Raw genomic sequence first — 10,226 nt, forward strand, 5'->3', positions numbered from 1 at the left:
CGAGGCCAGGACATCACCCTGGGTGCGCTAACATTTCGAGGATGGTGGGAGAGGAGTACCAGACAAGAAGGCTGAGAAATAGCATCCTGTGGGGTAGGATGGAAGCAAGGTGTGATGTCTACAAAGCTTAGTCTTCACGAGCTTTGAGGAAGGAGTGGTCATCCTTGCAAAAGCGTGAGTGGCCAAGTACAGAGAGGGGAGAGAGTTGGCCTCTGGCATCAGCAAAATATTGACCAAATATAGGTCACTGATGACCTTGACCAAGGCTGTTTCTATGGACCAAGTAAAAGGAAAGCTGGGTTGGAGTGGGATGAAAGGAAGTGGAGTCAGTGGGTACAGACAACTCTTCTGAGCCGTCTTCTGGAAAACGGGAGTAGAGAAACCGGGCGGGAACTAGAGGGGTCATGGGATCAAGAGAGGCTTTTTAAAAGGTGAGTGATATTAAGGCACGTTGCGTGCCAATGACAATAATCCCGCGGAGAGGAAGAAAACGTTGATGCAGGAGAGAGAAAACGGAACCACAGTGGGGTCCTTGAGGACGCAAGAAGCAAATTTAATTCTCAAGAGATAGACTGACCTTGACAGATGAGAACGAAAACATTTCTTCCTAACAGAGGGGAAGGCAGCTGATATGAATACACATGGAGACTGGCTGCTTGGAATTGGAAGAAAGGGGGAGATGGTGGGTGCTCATCTGATCGCATCGTTTTCTGAATAGTTAAGATACTCAGCTACAATAGAGATGGGGAGGGAGGGTTGAGGATTTGAAAAGAGCATAGAGGGACTTCCCTGGTGGTCCAGTGCTTAAGACGCCACACTTCTACTGCAGGGGGCATGGGTTTGACCCCTGGTCAGGGAACTAAGAGCCCGCATACCATGTGGCGTGGCCAAAGAAAAAAAGTTTAAAAAAATGTATTTTTTTAAAAGAGCATAGGGCTTCCCTGGTGGCACAGTGGTTGAGAATCTGCCTGCCAATGCAGGGGACACAGGTTCAAGCCCTGGCCTGGCAAGATCCCACATGCTGTGGAGAAACTAGGCCCGTGAGCCACAACTACTGAGCCTGCGCTCTAGAGCCCGTGCGCCACAACTACTGAGCCTGCGCGTCTGGAGCCTGTGCTCCGCAACAAGAGAGGCAGTGACAGTGAGAGGCCCACGCACCGCGATGAAGAGTGGCCCCCGCTTGCCGCAACTAGAGAGCCCTCGCGCAGAAACGAAGGCCAAAAAAAAAAAAAAGAAAAGAAAAAAAGGAGCATAGACGAGGTGAAGTAGCCGTCTCAGAAAGTGAGAAAGCAAAGGTATACAAGACTGCCTAGCTACGTTCAACGCTGACTTGCGATTCTGGTCACAGGTGAAGTGCGTCAGCACAGGTGTATGATTTTCCCCAGCAATGTCAGGCTGCTCGGACGGGGGCATGGAATAAGCGAATACCTGCGTGGTGATTTTGCCAGGTGGGTACAATACAGGGAGAGAGGGCCAAACAGGTAAGACTTGCAAGAGAGTGGCTGGTGCGCTGGGTCATGGAATCCAAGCTGTGTGGGCAGGAGGAGAGAACACGAGGGGGAGGTGGGTGATGAAAAGCCGAAGGGGAACAGGAAAGCGGACCCGACAAGGTCAGAAGTTAGAGGTGATGGTCAGATACTGTGCTTGAAATCAAGACCTCAAAGGTGGAAGCATCACTGATGATCCCAAGATGTGCATCTCAAATGCCTACTTTCTGTACTACAGTGCTGAGCTCAGGGCCACCTACCACCCCCTGGTCTATGTGTCCCTCGAGAACAGGGATCCTGCCTCTCTTTTCTTAATGATGCTCAGCCCTGAGCCTGAATCTAGTACATATTAAGTGTTTAATAGATATTTGTTGAATGAAAGAAAGGGAAATAAATCCTATATGAACAGCTGTGCTAAGTGTCCCTGCCTCCTCAAAGAGGGAAATGAGCTCCTCTGAGTTTAGGGCAGAACAAGGGACAGAACTCAGGCCAGGTGGCTGAACCACAAGTAAAAAATTCCAGGCACCTCCTTAAAAGTTAAATGTTTTTCTACACGCTTTTATTCCTGAGAGCCTAGTGCTGACACACAGGACTGTCTCTCCCTGAGCTGCTTCAATAAGGGCTTCCTTCTCACATCTGCACCTGGGGAAGGTTGGGGCAGGGGGCCGTAGGGAGAAGAGAGAGGATGTGTCAGGGCCTGTGGAGGTGAGACACACAAGGGGAGAGTGGGGGAGGAGCCCAGGGCTAGTTCATGCCTTCAACAGACATTTCCTGAGCCCCTACCATGTTCCCATCTGTGCCAGGTGCTGGGGAGCCCTGGCTGATTAAGACCTCAATCTTGGGACTTCCCTGGCGGTCCAGTGGTTGGGACTCCACACTCCAAATGCAGGGGGCGTGGGTTCGATCCCTCGTTGGGGAACTAGGATCCCTCATGCCACACGGTGCGGCCAAAGAAAAAGACTTCATCTTGGCGCCAAGGAGTTCATGGTCCAGAGAACTGTGCCCACTGCAGATATATCTGCCAAGGGACACAGCGTGGCCATCGTCCTGGTTTCAGGCCGCCAGGGTTAGTCTCTGCACCCAAGGCCAAGGGGCCTCTGTGGCTTGAGCTGCATGTGCAGACCAACAAAGAGAAATGATTGTCTTGTAAATGCCCTTGTGCACAGCAAGAGGGAGAGAAAGAGAAGGCAGCAAGGGCTGGGGGGCTAGGAGAGGGAGCGACGCTCAGCCCAGCTCATCAGCCATCAGGCAACAGTCTAGTGCCTCTCCTCCCTGTCTTGTCCTCCTCCAACCCAAAGAGTGCAGGGCCAGACAAGGTTTTGTGGTTTCAAGTTTCGATCTGATCACTCCCTCTAGCGGGTATCTGTTGAGTCTGTTTACCCAGCATCCATCTCTCCAGCTCTTTATTAATCCCCCATTTCTGGGCTTCCCTGGTGGCGCAGTGGTTGAGAATCCGCCTGCCGATGCAGGGGATGCGGGTTTGTGCCCCGGTCCGGGAAGATCCCACAATGCCGCGGAGCGGCTGGGCCCGTGAGCCATGGCCGCTGCGCCTGCGCGTCCGGAGCCTGTGCCCCGCAATGGGAGAGGCCACAACAGTGAGAGGCCCGCGTACCGCAAAAAAAAAAAAAAAAAAACCCCCATTTCTCACCTTTTCCCCCAAATACTCTCTCGTGAGAGATGAGCTCTAAGGTGGGTCATGTGAGTGAAGAAAACAAGGGGGCACTCGGACTTGAACCAGGGACCTCTTGATCTGCAGTCAAATGCTCTACCCTTGAGCTACACCCCCAGTTACAACTGTCCAGCTAGTATCATTTCATGTCCAGAATCATGTTGCATTAACACTGACAGTCAGTGGCAGAGATTAAATTTCAACTGATAAAAAAAATTTTTAAGGAATTTAGATCAGAGAAGAAACTGACCTTCCAGAAATTCAAAAGTTATCAGGACTCTCCCTTTTCTTTGCTTCTTTCTCAAATCAGCTTTAATCTCTCAGGCCAATCTCTCCACCACGCAGCGGAGACCCCACCCCCAGCACCTCTAGGCTCACATCTCCATACCGTGGTTGCCAGAGAGAAGAGGGCTTAACTCTGAAAATTCCTAGAGAAGGCCTGGACTGGCTGGGTTCTAGTGCAACCAGGGGACAGGGTACTTAAGTGGTATAACCATTTCAGGAGTGATGTCACCCAAGAATGTATCTGCCCTCACTCAGAATACACGCCTACAGTACAGGGAGGGAGGGTGAGCCCCCAAAAGAAGTCAGGGGGAGCCAAGACATGGCCCCAGGGGGCCACCTCTGCAGCTCTGGGCCTCGCCGGTCGAGTCTACCACACTAAGCAGGAGAGCAGCCTATCGCTTCTGCTGCCCGGAGTCCTCAGAAGCCCTCCACAGCCACAGATTCCCTGACGGTTTTCACTCGTTTATCCAACGAGTACTTCGTAGGTGGCTACTGTGTGCCTGACCCCAACAACCGCACAGTTCCCGGCCTCAGGAGCGGACAGCCTGAAGGAGACGCCTGACACGGCGGACAAGTGATACTGACACGGTGAGAACCGGATGCTATGGGAACACACAGAGAGAGAGAGAGAGCGAGCATTCGTTAGAAGCGTGACCAGAGGCGGGGGTCATGACATGCTCCCCAGTTGAAATGCGTTGTGCACTCCGAGGGGCTTATTTAATAAACAGGGGAGGCAGGGAAGGAATTCTGGGTGAAAATGGCACTAAGGACTAAGGAATCAGGTGGAGCTCTTGACAAGGTTCAAGAACGGCTGGTGCACACGGCCGGCATTGGGTGAGGTGGGAGGGGGTCCTGGAGAGGAGATGGCACAGTCTGTAGGCAGCAGGACCCCCACGGGAACTGAGGAGCCACATGGGCCCTGGGTGTAACTCCAGGGAGAGAGAAGGGATAGTCAGACCCACCAACGTGTAGAGGCTGGAGTTTAGAGCACGGACGGCAGGCAGGTCAAGAAGCTGGGGTTCAAGTCCTGATGCCGTCTCCATGCTCTGAACGTCCTCTCTTATTCACATCATAGCCCACTTGGCAGACAAGATCTTTGACCTTTGTATGCCTCTGTTTCCTCATCTGTTAAGTGGGGATTATAAAAGGCCCTACAATTGTGCGGATTAAATGAGATCCTTTAGAGCAGGGGTCAGCAAACTATAGCCCACAGCCAGGCACAGCCCCAGGAGTAAAGAATAGTTTTGATATTTTCAAATGGCTGGAGGGTGGAAATGGTACAGAGTAAGTGCTTAATAAACATTAGCTGTTATTTCTAATAATAATAATAATAATATATTGTGACATGTGAAAATTATATGAAATGCAAATTTCAGAGTCCATCAAGTTTTAGCAGAGCACAGCCACTCTCACGATGGGTGCATCTGCAGCTGCTTTCCTCTACTAGGGCAGAGTTGAGCAGTTGCAACAAGGATCAAATGCCCATAAAACTAAAAATATGTACTCTCTGGCCCTTTTCAGAATAAAATGTGCTGACTCCTGACTTCGAGTCTTTATAGAGTTCTGCCGGATACATAGCAAATACTTAATAAAAAGTAGCTACTGCCGGTATTATTATAGCCATGGGCGAACCCCGTTCACTGGGGAGTCCGGGGTCTCTGACTCCCTCACTCTGGGGCATCATCAGCTCCAGCTCCCTCCTCTTCCCAGGTCTACTTAGAGCTGACCAACCGCTCCCCACTGGGGCGGCGTGAATGCGCAGGAACAGGGGTGGGCACGCGTCCTCGAGGAGCACACGCTGATTACACTGGTGGCGGGTATCTGGCCGTGACTCTCGAAATGAGGAAAGCACATAACTCTGACCCAGCAACGAGACTTCCAGAAACTTAAACACATATGCACATATTTGTGGAAGGATGTTCGTGCGAGGCTATTCCACTGCACCATTATTTGTAATTCCCAAACGCTGGAAACAACCCAACTGTCCCTCATCCGAGGACTGGTTAAATAAGTCATGGAACATCCTAGGGTTGAATACTAAGAGTCATAAAAAATGGTGATGCTCGGGCTTCCCTGGTGGCGCAGTGGTTCAGAGTCCGCCTGACGATGCAGGGGACGCAGGTTTGTGCCCCGGTCTGGGAAGATCCCACGTGCCGCGGAGCGGCTGGGCCCGTGAGCCGTGGCTGCTGAGCCTGCGCGTCTGGAACCTGTGCTCTGCAACGGGAGAGGCCACAACAGTGAGAGGCCCGCGTACCGCAAAAAAAAAAAAAAAAAAAAAAAAAAAAAAAAAAGGTGATGCTCTTCTCTTTATGCACTGATACAGAAAGACGGACAAAGAAGAAACAAAACAGCAAGCTGCAGAACAATGTATGTACACACCATATAGTGCCACCATATTTGCTTCCCTATGCATAAAAAATCTCTAGAAAGATATACGGCCAACATTAGATGCCTGCAGGGAGGGGAAGTGGGGGTGGGGCGCAGAGGTTAGATGGAATATTCCTGCACACCCTTTCCTACTGTTTGAATGTTGAACCATGCAAATGCATTCTTTATTTCAGTATTTCTTTACCCATCTATAAAAAGAAAGAAAGTGTAACAAGAACAGAAACACAATGTAGCCCAAGTGTCACCATTTCTGTGATGCTCTCCCTCACCTCCACCCCCTCCCACTGGGCATCTATCCTCCACATAAACATATACATTTTTTCGTACAAAAAATAAAAGTTATTAAAACATTCACAATAGAGATACTAGGAGTGATACAGTTCCCAAACCCAGCTGTTTGTGTAAATTATAATAAAATGCACATTTAAAAGGATGCATACTTGCAATTTCTAGCACCTTAACTTTACAGACCACTGGCTCTAGCACTAGTGTGATAATTTGTTTCTTTACAGGTATCCCCACCAGACTGAGCTGCTTGAGAACAACCACTATATTACATTTGCCTCTGAAGCCCCATCGTCGGACGCAGTACCTGGTACATAACTCAGGTTGAGAGAATCTTCCGGTGCTGACAGAGTGCCTTCTCCAGCTCAGCAGCAGGGGGAGGTGAGGCAACTCCGGCACCTGCAGCATATGCAGATCCTGGTGCCGCATCCACAGAGAGAGGAGGTCTGGGGGCCATGCCTGCAGCCTCAGCTCATTCCTCCATCCACTAAGCCGTCCACCCTCTGGGCAGCCGCCAGCAATTTACCAGCTGCCTTAGTCTGCTTGGGCTGCCATCACAAAGTACAACAGACTGGGGGCTTAAACAACAGAAGTTGATTTTCACACAGTTCTGAAGGCTGCAAGTCCGAGATCTAGGTGTCAGCAGGGTTGGTTTCTTCTGAGACCCCTCTCCTCGGCTTACGGACGACCACCTTCTCACTATGTCCGCACACGTTGTTTCCTCTGTGCATGTGCCTCACGAGTGTGTCTTCCTCTTATAAGGACACCAGTCCTATTGGATCAGGACCCACCCTGATGGCCTCATTTGACCTAATCACCTCTTTAAAGGCTTTATCTCCAAACATGACTACATTCTGAGATATTGGGGGTTGGGACTTGAACCTACGAATTTTGGTGGGGGACACAGTTCAGCCCGTAACATCTACAAAATTAATCTGGGCACATCACTGCCTTCCAAAAACGTCTCTTGACCGATAACTTTCGTTGTTATTGTTTTTGTTTTTTTGTTTGTTAGTTTGTTATCTAGCACTGACATTCTAAGACGGCAAGGCTGGTGGAATGGGTGACCTCACCAATTGGTGCCAATTTCTAAAACCCATCTTAAGAATAAGGAATAATAGGGGCTTCCCTGGTGGCGCAGTGGTTGAGAATCTGCCTGCCGATGCAGGGGACACGGGTTCGAGCCCTGGTCCGGGAAGATCCCACATGTCGCAGAGCAACTAAGCCCGTGCGCCGCAACTCCTGAGCCAGCACTCTAGAGCCCGCGAGCCACAACTACTGAGCCCGTGTGCCACAACTACTGAAGCCCACGTGCCTAGAGCCTGTGCTCCGCAGCAAGAGAAGCCACCGCAGTGAGAAGCCCGCGCACCGCAACGAAGAGTAGCCCCCGCTCGCCGCAACTAGAGAAAGCCCGCGCGCAACAACGAAGACCCAACGCAGCCAAAAATAAGTAAATAAAATAAATAAATTTATATATAAAAAAATTAAAAAAAAGTAAAAAAAAAAAGAATAAGGAATAATAACTGCTCCTTTTCCCTGCCTGGGTTTGACACAGGGTAGGCACTTTTTTTTTTTTTTAACGTCTTTATTGGAGTATAATTGCTTTACAATGGTGTGTGAATTTCTGCTGTATAACAAAGTGACTCAGTTACACATATACATATATCCCCATATCTCCTCCCTCTTGCGGCTCCCTCCCTCCCACCCTCCCTATCCCACCCCTCTAGGTGGTCACAAAGCACGGAGCCAATCTCCCTGAAGCACACTTTTCGTTAAATGAATGAATGTAGGACATTCCAGACCACCAATATCTAATGGCTGCCCACATCTCGCAACACCATGCCACATTTTGTCCCCAGGACTATAGGGTACAGCCCTTCTGTTTCTGTGGTGTGTGCAGGCAACTCTGACACCATCGTGCTCGGGGACAGCCAGCCTAGCCACTGGCTCCTGGCTGCCACAGTCTTTTTAAAATTGGAGTACAGTTGATTTACAATGTTGTGTTAGTTTCAGGTGTATGGCAAAGTGATTCAGTTATACACACACACACAGATATTCTTTTTCAGATTCTTTTCCCTTATAGGTTATTACATAATATTGAGTATAGTTCCCTGTACTATACAGTAGATCCTTGTTGGTTATCTATTTTATATATAGTAGTGTGTATATCCCAAGCTCCTAATTTATCCCTCCCCACCCCTTTCCCATTTGGTAACCGTAAGTTTGTTTACTATGTCTGTGGGTCTATTTCTATTTTGTAAATAAGTTCATTTGCATCTTTTTAGATTCCATATGTAAGTGATATCATATGGTATTTGTCTTTCTCTTTCTGACTTACTTCACTTAGTATGATCATCTCTAGGTCCATCCATGTTGCTGCAAATGACATTTCATTCTTTTCTATGGCTGACTAATATTCCACGGTGTGTGTATATAATATATACGTGTGTGTGTGTGTGTGTGTGTATACCATTAATCTGTCAATGGACATTTAGGCTTCTTCCATGTCTTGCCTATTGTAAATAGTGCTGCAATGAACACTGGGTGCATGTATCTTTTTGAATTAGAGTTTTCTCAGGATATATGCTCAGGAGTGGGATTGCTGCACCAATTTACATTCCCACCAGCAGTGTAAGAGGGTTCCTTTTTCTCCATTCCATCTCCAGCATTTATTATTTGTAGAATTTTTGATGATGGCCATTCTCACCAGTGTGAGGTGATACCTCATTGTAGTTTTGATTTGCATTTCTCTGATAATTAGCACTGTTGAGCATCTTTTCATGTGCCAGTTGGCCATCTGTATGTCTTCTTTGGAGAAATGTCTGTTTAGATCTTCTGCCCATTTTTTGATTGGGTTGTTTGTTTTGGGTTTTTTTTTTTTTTGCGGTACGCGGGCCTCTCACTGTTGTGGCCTCTCCCGTTGCGGAGCACGGGCTCCGGACACACAGGCTCAGCAGCCATGGCTCACAAGCCCAGCCACTCCGCGGCATGTGGGATCTTCCCAGATCATGGCACGAACCCGTGTCCCCTGCATCGGCGGGCGGACTCTCAACCACTGCGCCACCAGGGAAGCCCTGTTTGTTTGTTTTTTGATATTGAGCTGTATGAGTTGTTTGTATATTTTGGGAATTAATCCCTTGTTGGTTGCATCATTTGCAAATATTTTCTCCCATTCTGTAGGCTGTCTTTTTTGGTTTTTTTAATGGTTTCCTTTGCTGTGAAAAAGCTTTTAAGTTTAATTAGGTTCCATTTGTTCACTTTTGTTTTTACTTCCATTACTTTAGGAGATAAATCCAAAAAGATATTGCTGCAATTTATGTCAAGGAGTGTTCTGCCTATGTTTTCCTCTAGGAGTTTTATAGTATCCAGTCTTACATTTAGGTCTTTAATCCATTTTGAGTTTATTTGTGTATATGGTGTTAGAGAATGTTCTAATTTCATTGTTTTAGATGTAGCTGTTGAGTTTTCCCAGCACCACTTATTGAAGAGACTGTCTTTTCTCCATTGTATATTCTTGCATTCTTTGTCGTAGATTAATTGACCATAGGTGCGTGGGGTTATTTCTGGGCTTTCTATCCTGTTCCATTGAGCTACATGTCTCTTTTTGTGCCAGTACCATACTGGCATAGTTTTGATGACTGTGGCTTTGTAGTATAGTCTGAAGTGAGGGAGCCTGATTCCTCCAGCTCCGTTTTTCTTTCTCAAGATTGCTTTGGCTATTCAGGTTCTTTTGTTTCCATAAATTTTAAAATATTTTGTTCTAGTTCGGTGAAAAATGCCATTGGCAATTTGATAGGGATTGCACTGAATCTGTAGATTGCCTTGGGTAGTATAGTCATTTTAACAATATTGATTTTTTCCAATCCAAGAACATGGTATATCTCTCCATCTGTTCGTGCCATCTTCAAATTCTTTCATCACTGTCTTACAGTTTTCAGAATACAGGTCTTTTGCCTTCTTAGGTAGGTATATTCCTAGGTATTTTATTCTTTTCAACGCGATGGTAAATGGGATTGTTTCCTTAATTTCTCTTTCTGATCTTTCATTGTTAAGTATACAGAAATCCTCAGATTTCTGTGTATTAATTTTTTATCCTGCAACTTTACTGAATT

The 10,226-nt window shown here is 47.6% G+C and overlaps 1 non-coding gene across 1 annotated transcript; it reads right to left on the reverse strand.

Annotated features, from left to right (window-relative positions):
- Positions 1–3,201: 3,201 nt before the first annotated feature.
- Positions 3,202–3,273, reverse strand: TRNAC-GCA (transfer RNA cysteine (anticodon GCA)). The gene has a single exon. It is a non-coding gene; the product is annotated as a tRNA-Cys (tRNA).
- Positions 3,274–10,226: the final 6,953 nt, after the last annotated feature.

Source organism: Kogia breviceps, chromosome 9 (assembly GCF_026419965.1).
Source record: "Kogia breviceps isolate mKogBre1 chromosome 9, mKogBre1 haplotype 1, whole genome shotgun sequence".
Taxonomy (NCBI): Eukaryota; Metazoa; Chordata; class Mammalia; order Artiodactyla; family Physeteridae; genus Kogia; species Kogia breviceps.